The 17,408-nt window shown below is 46.9% G+C and overlaps 1 long non-coding RNA gene across 1 annotated transcript; it reads left to right on the top strand.

Moving 5' to 3' along the window:
• The first annotated feature begins 8,685 nt into the window (after positions 1–8,685).
• Positions 8,686–16,877, top strand: LOC108403302 (uncharacterized). Its single transcript, XR_001854649.3, has 3 exons — positions 8,686–8,883; positions 10,219–10,485; positions 13,030–16,877. It is a non-coding gene; the product is annotated as an uncharacterized lncRNA (long non-coding RNA).
• The last annotated feature ends 531 nt before the right edge of the window (positions 16,878–17,408 follow it).

The following is a 17,408-nucleotide window of genomic DNA, read 5'->3' as shown; positions in this document are numbered from 1 at the left end:
GCTTGGAAAATTACCAGTCACAGAGTAAGTGCTCAATAAATATTAGCTTTATTATTGATATTTCTTCAAAAATAAACAACAGTTGGAGACTGCAGGTGGCCCAGATCCCTTCTTAGGAAAAATATTATCCAAAGGAAACCTCACTGGCATCTGGCCTGCAGGAGAGACAATCTTCCCTATCGAGGGATGCAAACTGAAATGTCTCCAAGGGGCCACTGAGTGGTATCAATGTGCTTCCATTTTTCTCACATTTAATAGAGGTTGGGGTACAAAGAAACACTGAGTCTTGTAAAACAAAAACCAATGGTCAAATGAAGTGATAAATGACAGTTGATGGTCAGCTCCCACGTGGGGAGGCTCTGGGTAATGTGGGTGCTCCAGGGAGAGAGGCGCCCTGGAGAGGAAGGGCCGCATCCAAAGAGGCAGCTGGGGACAATCTGCAAATGCAGGGGTGGTGATGCTAGGTTTTCTCTTTTTCTTTTTAGAAGTAGGAGCTTCAGATTTTAAAATGTGAACTCGTTTCTTTTTAAACCACGGTTTAAGCCAAACAGATCATACTAGAAAGTTGGATACAGTCTGTGGTTTGCATCTTCTGTTTCCGTGATCCTGCGTGTGTTCAAACTTCTGCATCATTTAACGTTTGGATGCTTGTTCAGATGGCTTCGAACCAAAGTTCGACCTTCCAAAAGACATACTTGGGTCTCCGTCTCTGCAAACATAAAACCCCTCCCATGTGGGAAATGGCAACATTTGCCCTGTTCACTACCCTCTCCGAGGTGCCCAGACATTGGTCTCTGTCTCAGTCTGAGCTCAAACCAATGGGAGTAGTGTCTCCTGGGCAGTCTCTGGGAGAAGCAAGCTCGTCCCAGGTTCCTGGCCTGACCCCAGGAGCGAGTGTAGAGCCGGCTCTGTGTCCTCACCAGCTCCACACCCCTCTCAGGGCCACTGTTTTGAAGATGTAGGTTTCTGAGGCAACTTTGAGAGAGTGGCCCCTGCTGCAACCCTGGAGCAATGCTGCCATCCATTTGTCTCTTTGGCATCCGCCCCCTGCCACCACAGGGATGGTCAGGCAGCAGGTTTGTGCCGTCCCTGAGCCCAGCTTCCCCCCACCCCTCCCTTCCATTCCACACAATGGGGAAAGGTCAGAGAGTTTAGGAAGGAATCCTGCCCCACCTGTTAACCTTGGCCTGGGGTAACTGTGATTTCCTATCCGCCAGAGTAAAGCAGCGGGATCCTTCAGAACCGTTACCAGAGACTGCTAAAGTGACACCACGCAGATCGCTGAAAAATTCTTTTTGATGATTCAGTCTCTTATCTGTAACGTAGGTGTAATAATAGCATCTTCAGAGAGTCATGTGTCACATAATTCATTAGCATTTCCAAATCCTGGTGAGCCTCTCTGGGTCAGAGATGGGATACCTCGCTGTACAACTCCATATGACCCCCTACACGAATCTCTCCATTTTCTGCTAGCAGCCGAATGGGGAAAATGATTTTGAGAGATGTGATTTAAAATACTTCACAATGATGCATTAATACTTCACACAACTGTCAGAGTTTCTCGCTGCAATTTATCTTTCTGTGTGGCTTTCTCCAAACAGAGCTGACAGATTTTTTTTTCTCCCCAACCTGACCCCGATTCCAATTCCAGCCTTTGTCTAATTTCTTGCCTGTGGTCTAAACACATAGCCACACATGAACATGGGAACAAATTGGTTTTTAATCGTATGGAAGGGGGACAATGGGGTGGGGAGTCTTCACTGGGTAATGAAATGCAGAAGCCTAACATTCTGGAAGAACAAAATACCTTTCTAGAGACAGTTTTTTCAGAATCACCCTCATTATTATTAGAAGACGCTTGATGCCACTTTAAAAGATGAAGCTTTGTTACATGTCTGTAACTAGTGCAGAACAAATTAATTTATTTCAAGTGGGTTCATAGCAGCAACACAGGAAGCTCCCGCTCACACCTGGATCCTTCCAGCAGGTACATGTTCCTTCTTCTGTGGAAACTTTGGACCTGGCAAGTCCTCGCAAAGGACTTATGACCCCGAAGAGAGAAGAAGAGGTATTTTCATATCTCCCAGGCACTCACTGGCGCAAAAGACATCTCAGCTTTGAGCGCAAGATGAGGATCTGGTTATTGCCATATTATTTTATTACTCTCCAAACATTCTTTGTCCTGAACTTATGAAAGTGGACATCCTGGAGGCAAGGGGCATGGGGGTTAGAGGTGGGTCCCAGCTGCACATGCTTACCAACCCTGGTGACAGGCACATAGATAAGCCTCTACCAGCAGGGGGCAACAGGCCAGCTGATGCTGAGCAACATTCCTTCATCAGATCATGAGGTACCACCCACCAGAGCTCTCCAAACATCTATTTATAAAAACACAGTGATTCCAAGGTCAATATTCAGCACAGTGGCCAACCCAATTCTGATCAGTCAGATGTCCTGTGGCTACCAGGTCATTCATTGTTTTCAATGTTACCCCTGCCTGTGGCCATGGAAGAAGCTAATGGGTCCCAGTCATCTATGCACATGAGCTTGTTTAATCTCCACTGTCTTGCTATGTAGAAAAATTGTAATTATGCCCATTTTCACAGGTGAGGAAACTGAGACTCCAGTTAAGACATTGGAGATCATCTAGTCAACCATCTGGAGAGGCAGGCTTTTCCTCTGTGAGGCATGGGTCCAGGCTTCCTCATAGTTGTATTCCCAGATCTGGTGCAGAGAAGGTGTTGAGCAGATAGCTACTGAATGAATGAGCAAAAGAGTATGTAGCTGAATAACTGTCCATGACCCACATGATTTCACTTCATGGTGATGCCTCCCCAGGGAATAAACCCCCATCTGATTTCTCCTATTCTGTCTCTTCCTCCAGCCCTGGTCATTGTGCCCACCACTGAGAGCAAGTCAGGCTGGCAGGGGAGCCAAGCACACCCAGCAGCTAGTCCTTTGTTAAGAAAGATGTGCCTTTCTTAACACACCTTGGCCACCCTTCCCCACCGTGGCCTCCCTTCAATATCCATTCCCGCCAAGGCTGTAGCCTCCTCCAGCTGCCGTGCCAGGGGTAGCTGTGCCATGCGCTCTGTCCTCACTGGCTGTGAATCCTTGGCCAAGTCACTTAAGTTCTCTGAGTCCCAATTTCCTCATCTGCAAAATGGGAAAAAAAAAATAAAGCTTACTGTGCAGACTGGATGAGACCAGGTTTATGCAGGGCTTAGCACGTGATCCCATTACAATAACAGTGAAACTGCAGAATATGCATTTCAGAATGTGTATGTGGGAGTTCATTGAACTAGCCCTTCTACTTTTGAGTGTTTAAAAATCTTATAACAGTTTTTAAAATAAGGAGACCCATACAGACACCTCAGTGGTACCTTAGGACTTATCTGGAAGGGAGAGGAAGGTGGAAGCCCCATTGGGAGCTCAGGGCAGGTCTGGGAGGGATAAGGGGGCAGTCGGGGGAGCTGCGCAGAAAAGCCAATATTTCCTCCCTGTGCTTAGGAGATGTATCACATTCTCAGCAACAGAAGGCAGCCTGGAGGCTCCAAGCTGAATCCACTAAACGAAAAATGAAAGCCCCATTGTAGGGAATCCCGAGAAGTCAAGAGGTTGACAGTGAGAACGTCCTCACTCGCTTCTTCTCCTTCCTGGATTCTGGCTCACTCTTCCCTTCCCCCTGCTTCCACAGCCGTTTCTCTTAAACCTCTCCTCTCGGCTCCCCATAGGGCCCTCTGCCACCACCCTCTTCCAGGTATCACTTTCTCCTTGGTCTTTTCTTTCTAATCCAAAATATGTAACCCATTACTGGGCTCTGTCCCATCCCTGCTTGCCCTGACAGCTGTCCCCTGAGCGGGTCTGGACTTGGTGAGGGGCTGTGAGGTAGCCCTTAGAGCTGCTCATCAGATTCATCAAACATTACCTATTCTTTTTCCAGGCAATGATAAGATTGGGGTTGGCCATGTGATTTGCCATGGGACATGGAGTTAGATATGTGACTTGCTTTGGCCAATAAAATGTGAGTGAAAATGGTGTGTGTCACTTCCAGGCAGAAGCTCTAAGAGCCAGCACCATTTGCCAAGCTCTCTTTCCCTCTAGCACACAGCTGGCAACATTTTGGCTAACGGTTCCTCTGTCAACCTGTGTTCACTGATGCAGGGCAGAGCCTCCAATCTCCCAGCAATGGACAGGCAGCATGATCAAGAAATAAATCCCTATTGTTCTAAGCCACTGAGATCTGGGGGTTGTTTGTTACCACAGCAGAACCTATCCTAAACTGACTGGTGCAGACATGATCAAGAAATAAATCCCTATTGTTCTAAGCCACTGAGATCTGGGGGTTGTTTGTTACCACAGCAGAACCTATCCTAAACTGACTGGTGCAGACTAGACTTAGTGAAGAGGCTCTTAGAAGTCATAGGCCATGGCTAATGGTACTAATGTTGGATGACTGACCTTCCCACCAGGGCACCATGAGACAGACACAGAGGTGGAGGGCTGGGGGAAACACAGCTTCCACAAGGGGGCTTTTCAATAGCTGTTATTCTGGTAGAAAGACTTTGAAGGAGTAAGTGTGGAACATGTGACTTATACGTCTAGGCTGTAAGGGAGGATAAGAGGCGATCAGAGTGTGGGTTTGTTTTATCTAACCTCCTTACCAGCCAGTGTCCCAGTTCCCCTGCCCTTGGGGTCAACTCCCAGACTCACATAGCCCCCAGTCCCCTCACAAGGCAAGAACTTGGCTAATCCCTTAAGATCCAGATCGCGCTTAAAACCAGTACTGACATTTCTTGCACTGTTAATCCAAAAACCCATTTCCCTTTCTACCAGTGCCTTCTGCTTCTTGAACAGGAGCAAATGTATAAATTGTTAACTGGTTTTGATCTGTATTTTAATAAGCTCACATTGAGAAAGATGCCGACATCCTAAATGTACAATTTAGCAAATTATCATCAGGCCAAGACCCCTGTAATTATCACCCGGTTGGTAAATTCTTACAGGATGCTGAATCTGAGCTTCCAGCAGCCGCCCGGAGGCCCGGAGGGGCTACATTCCAAAGTGGTGAGCACAAAACCAATCACATGACTCTTGAAACCAGGATCCATGTGAGAGTAAGGCAGCATTGAGGTGCTGGTTATTAGAGAAGATCTGTAGAGTATTTCTTGGGAAAAGACTGAGCTGAGAGTACCAAGCCCCCACCCACAAGGAGGGGACTGGAACTTGTTCCTCCTCACCTCAGCCAAGAGAACCAGGCTTCTAAGGGACCACGTGGAGTGCTTGACAGTGTCTCTGGCTAAAGGGGACCCGGGAGACTAGTATCTGATGACTGCTCAGGAAATCCCAAAGAAAGACAGGGGATCAAATTCCAGGGGTGTTGTTTATTTGCAATCTACCCTTGGAAAAAACTACCTAGACAAAGGTAGTTTAGCATAGTGACAGTCCACCATAGTAGCCATTATTATAATGATTCTTGCCCTTGGACGTGAGACCTGCTGAAAGGGGAAGATCCACTCTGAAGAAGGCTTCCCTGCTTCATGACTACTTGTTGGAAACTTCAGGCTTGGGTCCTTGTTCTTGGAGGGCTGCCCCACAAGCACAGGAGCGGCAGTCTCTGAGATCTACAGGGAACAGATCTGAACATCTCTCCCACCACCCCTCTCTGCCTCCAAGACCCTCCCCTACGCCGACCTTCTTAAATTCCATCCTTTGCCCTCCTTTGGGTATTCCTCTAAAAGCCCCTGGCAGCCATTATTCATCTATGCATCGGCTGGTGTGGCCCTGCTGCAGTGTCCTGGATTGCTCTGGTGCATGGATATGTGCCATTTTCTTTGGGGCTTCTTGGCAGCCCACCCCTTTCTCTCCAGGGGGTTTCCCCACCATGGGAGCCTCAGTCAGCAGATATACACAGGAGCATGCTGAAGCCAGATTCACCAGCCCACCGGAGCTGGTTATTAAATTTTTCACAGGAACCTTTTGAGCTTAAATTCCTAGGAATCTCTTGACCTTAAATGGTTGGCAGATAAAAATTGGTCATGGTGGCAATGACCACACCATAGAAGTCAGCAAATTGTCACAGATCAGAACTCTTTCCACTGGAGGGCAGGTTGTTAAACATTTGCCAGCACACCACTGGACACGTCACTTAGGCTGAGACAACTGACCGCATCAGAGGCTCTCAATCTCAGGGAAGGGACCCAAAATTAAGGGACAGACAGAATCCTAAAATTGGCCATAGCAGAAGGTGTCTACTGGAATGCTGGTGGTGCCCAGGGGTGCCCTGACATGGTCTGGGCCAGGTTTTCCTCTGCCTGACATCTTTTATTCATGCCCAACTTCCAAACCTCCTTTTCCTGAATTCCCATCAATTCTAAGAACTTCCCTGCTAAGTTAACCAGAGCCAGTTCCTCCTGAGGGGTCTGCCTGATGGCGATGGTTAATCACCTGGTAGACAGAGGTCCCCAAGGAGGGAGAAACTCTCTCTTTGATTCTCAAGGCAGAACAGCCATGGACTCATTTACTTAGCAAACACTTATGGAGCACCTACTGTGTGCTAAACAGCAGATATCAAACAACTAATTATGCCATTAATTCTTCTGTGGATCATTCATCATCATGAGTTCATACCAATCTATTCATAAATATTTGAATCCTGTGATGGGTAAAATCCTGTGCAAAGGACTAGGGACATACCAGAGAAGTTAGATCTGTGTCTCTCTTCCTGAATTTACAGTTTAGCTGGTGACATAGGTATGTGCTCATGAAGCTGAATATCTGTCTGGGCACGAGTTCTCACTCGTACGGAGAGTGTAGAGAGCTGTAATTTCCAACTTTAGAGATCAGTGAAGGCTTTCTGGATTTGAGCTCAGCCTTGACAGTGGTTTCACATAGGTAGAGGGGTATGTGTGTGTGTGTGTGTGTGTGTGTGTGTGCATGTGTGAGAGAGAGGTTATTTCCTTATGATATTTTTTAAAGTAAATTAGTTTTTTATTAGAAAATAATATACATTCACTTCTGGAAAGGGTTTGACCATACAGAAGCATAAATGTGAAATTAGCCACCTGAAATCCTACCACCCACAGGTAACCACAGTTTGCATTGCCATGAGCGCCCTTCTGCACAGCTGCAGGATCCTGTTATGCACACTGTTGTGTAAGCAGCTGTTTTCACTCAATAATATGTCATGGACATTTTTCCATGCCAATTATTCCCAATCTACATCACCATTTAAGTGGCTGGAGAGTATTCCATTATACGGATGTACTCTAAATTAATCAAATCCCCATTGATAAACATTTAGTGTTGCGGTCAAGGGCACAGACTCTGCAGCCCCACAGTCCAAGCATAAATCCTGGCTCTACCACTCCCCGGCTGGCTGGTCTTGAGTGGAAACCTAACCTGTGAGTGCAGGGTCCTCCTCTGTGAAACACGGGCATTGATAATACCCAGTGCATAGGGATGTTGTGAGTAGATGTTTGTAAAACATTTATAATTGTTTCTGGCACACCGTAAGTGCTCAAATATGACCAGCTGTTGCTGTCATGGCAGACCTGTGACCACCATCTGAATACACACCCCCCATTATCTACTTAGGATAAAACTTAGAGGTGGAATTACATGGCCCAATGGTAAACATATTTAAAATCCTGATAAATATCATCCAATTGCCCTCCAGAAACACCCACCGTCTGTGGGCAGGAGGACATGCTGTTGGTAGGAGGCAGTGAGAGGGGACGGTCACTGGCCCAGAGCACAGGGGACTCACAAGTAGTCCACAAGCCAGCCAGTAAGGTCTCCTGACTTGCCCAACCTTCTGGGTGGCATCGGGAACCCAGAGCAGCGGGAAATTAACAGCAAGTCAGGTCGGACTCTCACTTTGATTTCTAGAAGGAAAACTAGAGTTGAGGCCATATTCGAAAATATAGGTCAAATCTCGGTTTCTGTGGTTACCAAACACTGTCAACCACCAGCGACTCCCTCCCTGGGGGTGAGGCCAGGGTTCCGAGGCCTGGCAGCCCGGCCCGGCTCCTCTCGGTCTGCGCCCCCCGCCCCGCTCTAGGGCGCCGCTGGCCCTGGAGGGTCTGCAGGGAGCGCTGCAAGCGGGCGGGGGCCTGCGGGGACCCTGCCCTCCACTTCTCGGGGTGGGGGGCGTTTGGCCGTGCCGCGGATGGGCCTCGGGGGACCCCGGGCGGCGGCCCTGCCCACGTGCCTGCCGGCTGCGCGAGTCCGCGCGGCTGCAGGGAGCGCCCCGCCTGGGCACGGGCCGTGCCCGCCCGGAGGAGGGAGGAGGGAGGAGGCCGGCCGCCGCGGGAACAATGTGGTCGGTTGTTTTGCCGACTGTCAGCCTCGTTCCCGGATTCTCCTTTCCACGCCCCTCGGCCTAACCGCCACAGGCTCGGCACGCAGAGGAAAGAGCCCCCTTATTTGGTCTTGGAAAGAAAGGGGAAAGGTTATCCTCAGATGCCTGCGGCGTTGGGTCATCGGCCCGCCGCAGTCGGCCGCGCCGGGTGCAGGGCCGCGGCCCGCCGGTAGGTGGCGGCGCCGGGCAGCGCCTCGCCGCGACGCCCGAAGTGGTAAACAAGCCCGCAGGTTCCGGGGCCTCGCTCGGGGTCTCCTTTTGTGTGAGCGCTGGGACGGAGGTGGGGGTGATGGGGAGGTGGGGGCGGGGGGCAGAGTAAGGAAGAGGACGGGAAGCCTTTTTTACGATGCGACAGTCAAGCTTTCACCATCGGAACATCGGCCTCAGTTGGAGGGCGTGACTTTGCCATGTCTATTTCACGTGAACCATTCGCGAGGGCACGAGCGGATGCAGGCACCAGTTTTAGGGCCAGCGGGGGAGTTGGGGTGCAAATTCCGTGAGGAACATTAATGAGGCGCCAGGTAAGGCTTAGAAGCAGCTGGGGGTTTCCTTTCTTTACCCTTTTCACCCCCCCCCTTCCTACCCCTCTTTGCCAGCCTCTCAGGTGAGCTCGGGAAGTGGAGCGAGCCACCTGCCCTCTTCCCTCCGAGCTGGATGGAAGCAGAGGTTCCTAAGCACCAAGCACGTGCAGGCGGGCCGTCATTCACCTTTACCGCGCATCTCCCAACATACCAATAAGGTGGAAGTTGCCCTCGCCGTTTTACGCGGACTTCCTGAGAGGCTGAGGTCACAAGCACCAAGCGGGATTTGAACCCTAGCCCTTCACAAACCAAGGCTTGTCCCACAGTTGGGAGCAAATTACCTCGCCCATGACTCGTCCAAATAAAGCTCCTTTAATAGGGGTCATTCTCCAAAAATCTTTAAAAAGAAGCAAAACATGAACGTAATTAGAACTTCTTAAGCAGAACAAAGCAAAAGCTGCCGGGCGTTTACGTGAGTCTGGTGGGTGAACCTGCACCCGGGAGGTCGGAAGACGACCCGAGGTCAGAGGACCAGGGGGCATTAGCTTCTTTAACTGCCTCAGGGGCTCCTGCACATCCTCAGAGGCTCTGGGGCGGCATCCTGCCTGATACTTGCTCCACAGAGGGAAGAGGGGCCTGCTGAGCGGGACGCAGTGGCTAACTTTTATTTTCTATTTTAGGCAAGTTGCAGGCAGCCTTTTTATTTGGCTGCGCTCAGCGCACCCCTGCCCCTTCCCATCGTTCTACCTGCCTCCTAAGGGAGGTGGGGGACCAAAAATTTTCACCCAGAAGACCTGTTTGGGGTATTTTCATCTGAAAATAAATTAGTTTTTCAAAGCCACACAATTATAGGCAACTTTTTAAAGATTTATTGGAGTGATAGTTTCATGCTTACGTTAAATGGTGTCAGTTCTCATTTTTTAAAAAAAGAAAGTTTGTGTGAACAAAGTTAAATCCAAGAAATGTGGTTTTTCTCTATCTCTTTTGATGAAATAGTTAAAAAAAAAAGAGGGAGAAAAGCTGCTTCTACCACTTTTGGGGGATTTCCAGGTTTCCAAGAATTTAGCTAGCAGTATAGTAGATTTCTGTGGAAAAAATACAGCAAGAATATCTTGTAGATCATTGCTTTCCAGTCATTGTTTTATTGGTCCCAGAACCACTGTCTGGGTGGGTTTGCTCTGACAGCTAGAGCCCAGGTCTCCATCCCAGGAGCCAAAGAGAGTCCTTAGCAGAATCAGGAATGTGGCAGCCATGCTTGCTCCTTTGTCCCTTCGCCGATGTGCTGGCAAACCAGCCTGGTATCTTCCGACTCACTCTCTGTGCTTTATCCTACAGCTCTCCCCATCATAAATCTTGATTTGGTTCTTGGTTCCTGGAATGCAGCAGCTGCCTGGATTCTGCTCTCTGATTATGACTTGAGGCAGGGAGAGCCCAAGGGACACTGTTATGCACCTCCATCATCTCAGGGACTGCCCTGTTTGGAGGCACAGTAGTGCCCAGCCTTCCAGCATGGACTGGGGAACAGAGATGCAGCCTAGGCCATGCTCCTTAACTTCGGTGTTACAGCTGTTGTGAGGCTTTAAGGATTTCTTCATGTGTGAGGTACTTAAAACAGTGTCTGGCCCCTGGGGAGCACAGTACAGCACACCTCCCAGGGTTTGGGGGAATGATTAAATGAAATAATGCCTGTGAAACTCTTAGCCCCAGGGCCTGGCACTCAGAAAGATCTCAGTAAATGTCTAGCAAGTAATATAATCACCTATCTCTTTTTGAGTGTCAGCTGTATGCTGTAAACAATTTAAGGCTTTTCATATATGCCCTTGAATCCTTATAGAAAACCTAGAATGTAGATAAAATTCTTACACATACAAGGAATTCAGGATCAGATGGGTTAAGTAAATAATCCGAAGTCACACAGTATGTAGCAGGGCCAGGATTTGTCTGACTTCTGATTATTGATTATAGGCAGCCTGGAAAGAAAGAAGAAATCATAAGTAATCTTACATGGTGAGCTGAATGATTTTCGTGGGAAGGAGAGTTACAACTGATTCCTCAATATGAATGACTTTCTTTTATTCCTGTGTCTTTGGAAAGGACGCTGTGGAACACAGTGATGTAAGGCTGATTACACATGTAGACATAAGAACCAGTTGACAGTAGCCACCTTTGAGTTTCCTGTCATTGCCTAAATTCCAAAAGTTTCATGGGATCCTTATAAGCCCAGGCTAGAGAAAGCTCTGTGTACTGGCCAAGACTCTTTCTGTTTTTGCAAAAGACAGAAAACCAACCCAAACTTGTTTAAACAGAAAAGAGATATAATTGACTCATGAAGCCAATATTGGGAAAGTTAGGCTTCAGGCATGGCTTGATCCAGGAGTTCAACTGTATTATCTGGATTTGGTCTTATCCATATCTCTGTTCTGGTTTCCTCCACATTGGCTTTATTCTCAGATTGTCTCCCTCACTGACCATTTTTAGCCCTCACTGGTTTGACCTAAGATAAATTGGGTCCCTAAAAGAAATATCATGACTTCCTTTATTAAAAGAAGTTAGGGATGCTGGGCAGGCAAGAGCAACAGATGTCCACTCACCCCTACCTGTATGGCACCATCAATCAGAAATATGGTAGAGAAAAAACTTTGCTGGTGAACATTTCTGCCACACTCACATGTCCAGCAGGCAGGGGAGGAGTAAGTAGAACTGTTTCCAGTTACGCAGGGGATGGAGGATGACCCAAGATCCTCATGTTTCAAGTCAGGCTAGGTGATCCTAAATGCTAGAGTGGAACCTTGATGTTACAAGGATTGTGTCTAGAAGTCTTTAGAAACCTTCAGTGTCCTACTGTAGCAAAATGCTTTAACAAGATAATATATAGTAACATAAATATACCATATTTACATAATAAAATGTTATAACAATATATATCAAAATACATGTAAAAGTGAAAATATGTACATATAAACTATTATATATAAATTAATGTAAAAATGAAATAAGGTCCAACTGAACTGGAAATCCCTACAGATCCTCAGTGACAGTCACCACACACACACTACTATAAACACAGTTACAAATCCACACTGAGGGTGAATGCCGGGCTGTTGGGCACGTTCGGTCACCAGCTATGTGATGATTCGTTCCTCACACCAATCTTCTGCAATTCTGATCAAATTGGCAACTTATTAGACGTAAGGGACCTTGGGTCACTTCTCGAACAGCCACGCCTGAGAACATTCACTAGACAAGCTCCAAGGTGTTGCTCTCGTGCCATGAAATGTGCCCTGAGCCAAGGACGTGGCCACTGAAGCATGTCCAATATTCAGGACAGAGGGTGCTGCTGGGCACCTGGGAGCCGGGTTGGCATGAGGGCAGCTCCCTGCCTGCCTGGGGTGAGTTTCCTAGTGCTCATGTGCCCCCACAGGACCTTTTGTCCACTCCCCCTCCTACGGTGTCCCCTGTCACTGGTGTGTGGAGATTCAGGACCCCATTCAGAGCAGAACACTCGTGGTGCAATGGCCCTAAATGTCAATCAAGGGTGTCTGTTTGTCCAAGAACACATCAATGTCATGTCCCACCACACAGGCAGCGAGCGAGTAAAACCAGCCTGAGCAGGTGTTGGCGTCTTCAGGATGTGTCTGCTCTCCTCGCGTTTGTCCTGATTCTCTGGCCCTGGGCACTGTCACTTTGCTCCTCAGGTGCCCCTAATGTTCAGCTCTGTTTTAGACCTGAGGAAGTCGCAGTGGTAGCGGCTACTGAGCATTCAGTATATCCTAAGTTCTTTCATACATGGTTTCATTTCCTCCCTTAGCAGCTTGGGAGGACAGCATTATTAGCTTCCTTTCACACAGAGGGAATTGGCGCCAAAAGAGGTCTCGTTGTCACTCACTCCAAGTCACACAGAGAGGAAGTGGATGAGACCAGATTTAGTACCGGCTCAAGTCATTCATGTTTCCATTTATCAGGTAGTTATTGAGTATTTAGCAGGTGCCAGGCAGGGTGTGGAGCCCTGGGAATTCTTTGAGAAACAAAACAGACTAGACTTCCCTCAGCAAATGCAGTGTTTATTGGAGAGACCTTAATAGAGCAATCATAAAGTGGGTTACTTCAAATGATGTATGGTGCTATGAAGGATGTCTCTTCTCCTAGGTTCTCCTGCAAGTCGACAGGGTTTGGATGCAAGTCGTTCACCTGGGGTGTGAGTGCAGAGAGGGAGGCAGAGAAAGAAGCCAAGAAAGCGCATGTCAAGGGGACACTGACCACTGCGGACGACTCTTCTTGCTGTGGATGCTCTTGAGAGACCATGCAGACTCAAGCGTCCCCTCACCGAGGGGTGGTGCGAGCTGGGTGTTCATCACCAATTTCTGTCCCTCGCTGGTTGAAAGGCGCCCGAGCAGGGCATTGACCACTCCGACCCTCCCAACCCCCACAGGAAGCTGGCTGAATGCTGGGTAGCAGTCAGAGAGGACCCCTGGACAGAGAGAGGCAGGCGCTGGATGGAGGGACCCCTCCACCAAAGCCCCAGGACCCATGGGCCCTGGCAGTGTCTGCTCCAATAACCCCAATAGCTGCATTTAGGCTAAAGAGGGTAGGTGAGAGGGAACAGAATATGAAAAGTGCAGAGGCAGGAGGGAGTGAGGGCTGAGAACTCGGAGGAGGCCAGAACAGCTGACCTGCAGGTATGTGGGCTGTGCGATGAGGCTGAGAGGCATGTGGGACGGACAAACCTTTACTGCGAAAGGGGTTCAGAAGGCTTTCAGGAGGTGGATAGCATGTCAGGCTCACATGTTAGGAGGGTCTGTGTAGCTGCAGCATGGACAGCGGTTCAGAGAGGGTCAGAGTTACAAGAAATTGGGTAAGAAGTTCTTGCGGAGGTAGGGCTATGCCTGCTGGGCGTAGGCAGGTGGTGGCTGTGTGGGAGGGGACAGGAAATAAAGTCAGTAGGACTTGTGCTGTCTGCCTCCTTCACCCCATGTCCTGCCACACCTCTGCCAAGGCCATTATTGGCCCTCACTGGACCCACTCCTACTGACCTCCCATCCCAAGAGTAGGTGAGAACACCTGAACAGGAATGAAAGTATTTGCTGTGAAGAGATGTAGCAATTAGGGCTCATTGGGAGGCGGCGACAGAAAGGAACTTTGGCAAGCTTAAGCAAGAGGGGCATTTATGGGAGGTCCGCAGAGCTCAGAAAACCTGGGTGGCTGAAGGACTGCACTTGAGAAATGGACAGGAACCCTTTGGCCCCAGATAGCCAGGCAGCAGGATCTCCCATTCTTTCATTCCCCAGACTACTGAGCACCTGCTCTGTGCCAATCATGGTCGGTCCAGGTGCTGTGGACAGAGAGTGAGCCAAGCCCTGTCCTTCCTCTCATGGGCCTTACATTCTTATGGGGTGAGGGTGGGGGCAGCAGTGAAAATGACAAGTGGTGGGGAGGGCTCATGAAGAAGAGTAGGGGAGGGCAGGGCAGGTGTAGAGCGTGGGGGTTCTGCTTCACCTGGGGGAACAGGGTTGTCCTTTCCAGTGAAGTCATCAGAGAAGAACTCTGACTGAGCACACGGAGGAGCTGTGTAAATCTGGGGAAAGAGCGGCCCCAGCAGGGGGTGGAGGCTGGGTGGTCACTGCGGATGGAGAAGGCCATGGTTAGGATTATGGATTTCGAGTGAAATAGCAAGTGCCTGGAAGGATTTGAGCAGGGGCTCACGCCGTCTGGTACCTGATGACAGGATCACTCTGACTTCTGTGCAGGGAGTGGATTGTAGACGCCAAGGAGGAAGCCCAGTTGGAGTACTAACTGTTAGAATAGTAAGAAAGTAGCAAGACACAAGATATTCTTTGGAGGTGGAGCTGAGAGTATGGATGGATTAGGTAAAGACTGAAGGGACAGACAAGAGTCAAAACTAACTGCTAGGTTTTTGGCCCAAGGAGATACTACTTACTGATAGGGGGATGGCTTGGGATGGTTGGGGAGTTAAGAGTTGTGTTTGTATGTGTTGGTGTCGTGCTGAGACACACCTGACCTTTAGAAGGACCCCTAAGGAAAGTTAGGCACTCCAACAATCCTACATCTTTGTGTCCCTTGCTCAAGAGCCAAAGTCCTGGGGTGGCATGTTGGACAACCAAAAACGAGTGAGAATCCACTCTGAGACAAGTCTGAGGGGTTGGCATGGTCTAAACGCCTGTTGAGGGACATCCAGCCAAACAAGAGCCAGTGTGTGCTGAGTTTTAAGGGCAGGGGCTAGGGCCAATGAGCAGAAGCTCCAGATGGCAGGTTCTGATTCGGCATAAGACAGAAACTTTCAACCCTTTCCAGGATCCCCTGGCCTCTGGGATGCAGCCATTGCCTGGCACTTGACTCATTTAGGCACCAACTGGCCAAGCACTTGGAGGGATGCAGAGGGAGAAGGCTAAGCTCTGTAGGTGATTGAACCAGGGAAGGGGATTGGGGTGTTTGATCTGAGACCTCCCATGAGAAAAATATTTTGAAGGTACATCCCTAATATCCGTATACCTGTGTGTTTGTTCGGTCACATATTATAGCAACTATGCCTACAATAAAATTTGACAAAATCAACTTCTAAAATGCTAAACAATAGATGAATACATTTGCTTTAATTTTTATTTTATTAATATTACTAAAAATCTTCTGTTATCACAAAAACATTAATGATAAATATTTTTAGAGTGATTTGATTGCAAATACTTCATTATTTGTTTTATTGGTTTACCACTCTGTCATATTGAAATGTGACAGCCTAGTTCTAAATTCAGTTTACCTGAATACTTGGTTTGTATTACTGTTGAGCTGTATACAATAATTTTAAAAGATGTCTGGTTCCAAATGTCAGACAGGCATCATGGGCCATAGTGAATCATGACTCCGTTTTTCTGTCCCACCCATCAATTGATCAAAAACACACATTCAAGAAATGTGGTTAGTCATTCTCTATCTCCTTTGATATTAATTAGTTGTTCTTGAAACTGAATTCGAAGGGTTTGCAGTTTTATGTTGTTCTAATGGTGATAAAATACACAGAAAATTCACCATCTTAACCATTTTTAAGTGCACAGTTCACTAGTGTTAATTACATTCACATTGTTTTGTAACCAATCTTGAGAAGTTTTTCATTGCAAACCTGAAACTGTGTATCCCTTAAACAATGGGTTTCATGTGTGTAATAATTAGGCACACAGCCCAGTTAAATATTTCATTTGAAAAATAGCCATTTTGTTTTTAAATGTTAAAACGTGTACCTAGATATATTTATGGTGACCACATGTATCATTTTTGTAACTAAATCAAAATAACAACACATTGGAAACATTTAGATCTATCTGTTTCAAAATCATCTCTCTGTAGCATGTTTCTTTCAGAAAGAAGTTAATTTCTAATTCATTGTTCCAAGCAGCACCTTGACTTGACATTCCAGATGAAATCTGGTTCTTTCTTCAGTTTGCTTGCTATATACCTGTAATATTGAAAGCTCCATGTCATCCCAGAAAAGGTCAGAAAACCTTTTTTTTTTTTCCAAACAGGACAACATCTGTTTCTTAAGGTTACCACCTGCTAGTATAACACTGGATAAAGATTTGACTGTATTTTAACTCTTTCCTTCATGATATTAATCACACTGATGACACCTTGTATCACTTTGTGTACATTTTACCTTTTAATTCTCTCATGCTACTGTTTTGCCTGTAAATGACACGTGCATGGGCCCCTCTTGCAGTGCTTACTCTAAAACCTGACCCTGGAACTTTTATTAAAAATTGAGATCAACGTAGCCATCCCTATTGTGGTTACATCTATATACCCTTTTCCCATAAAACATCATCTTTAATAAAGTCATATGTTATTGAGAATGTTTTCTCTTCTACATCTTTCCTTTAATAGTTTTCAAACAACTAAATTCTTCATGTTGTCATCACTGAAACAAAATTTAGCAAATACCATACACTGATACATGTTAAAAAAATACACACTGCACTTTCATCCAACTGCACAGCAAATGTCCCATATTGCTTATTTTTCAAATACTTGTATTTGAACATCTTCAGCAATATGTTCTGTGTCTCTTAGCAGTATTTGCTGACAAATGAATGCATTTTAGTTAGCCTGTATTTTTCTATGTATTATTTCCACAATTTTTATTTGAAAAGGAAAACAAATATTCATATCTGGTATGTGAGTTTTGGTGTTTTGCACCAAAAGCCTTAGAAGAGGCTTCTAAACATCATTACATCTAATGAAGTATTTTCAAGTTTGGATTAAATATTCATCAAAGATTGCTGGAAAATCGTAAAAGTTTATCCATGTGTTCTAGATATTTGTTTGTTTTGTTTTAACATTCACTAAAGCACACAATTCCTAGGAATACAGCACTATGAATTTTTACCTATGTATCCACCTGTATAACCATTACCAAATCAAGATATGAAATATTTCCTGAGCTTGAGAAGGCTCCATTAGTTCCCTTTCCAGTCAAAAACCTGCAGGAGTCACCATTATTCTTTTCCTAAAATAAGTTT

Source organism: Manis javanica, chromosome 18, assembly GCF_040802235.1.
Source record: "Manis javanica isolate MJ-LG chromosome 18, MJ_LKY, whole genome shotgun sequence".
In the NCBI taxonomy this organism is placed as follows: Eukaryota; Metazoa; Chordata; class Mammalia; order Pholidota; family Manidae; genus Manis; species Manis javanica.
This window is presented reverse-complemented; position numbering and strand designations above follow the sequence as displayed.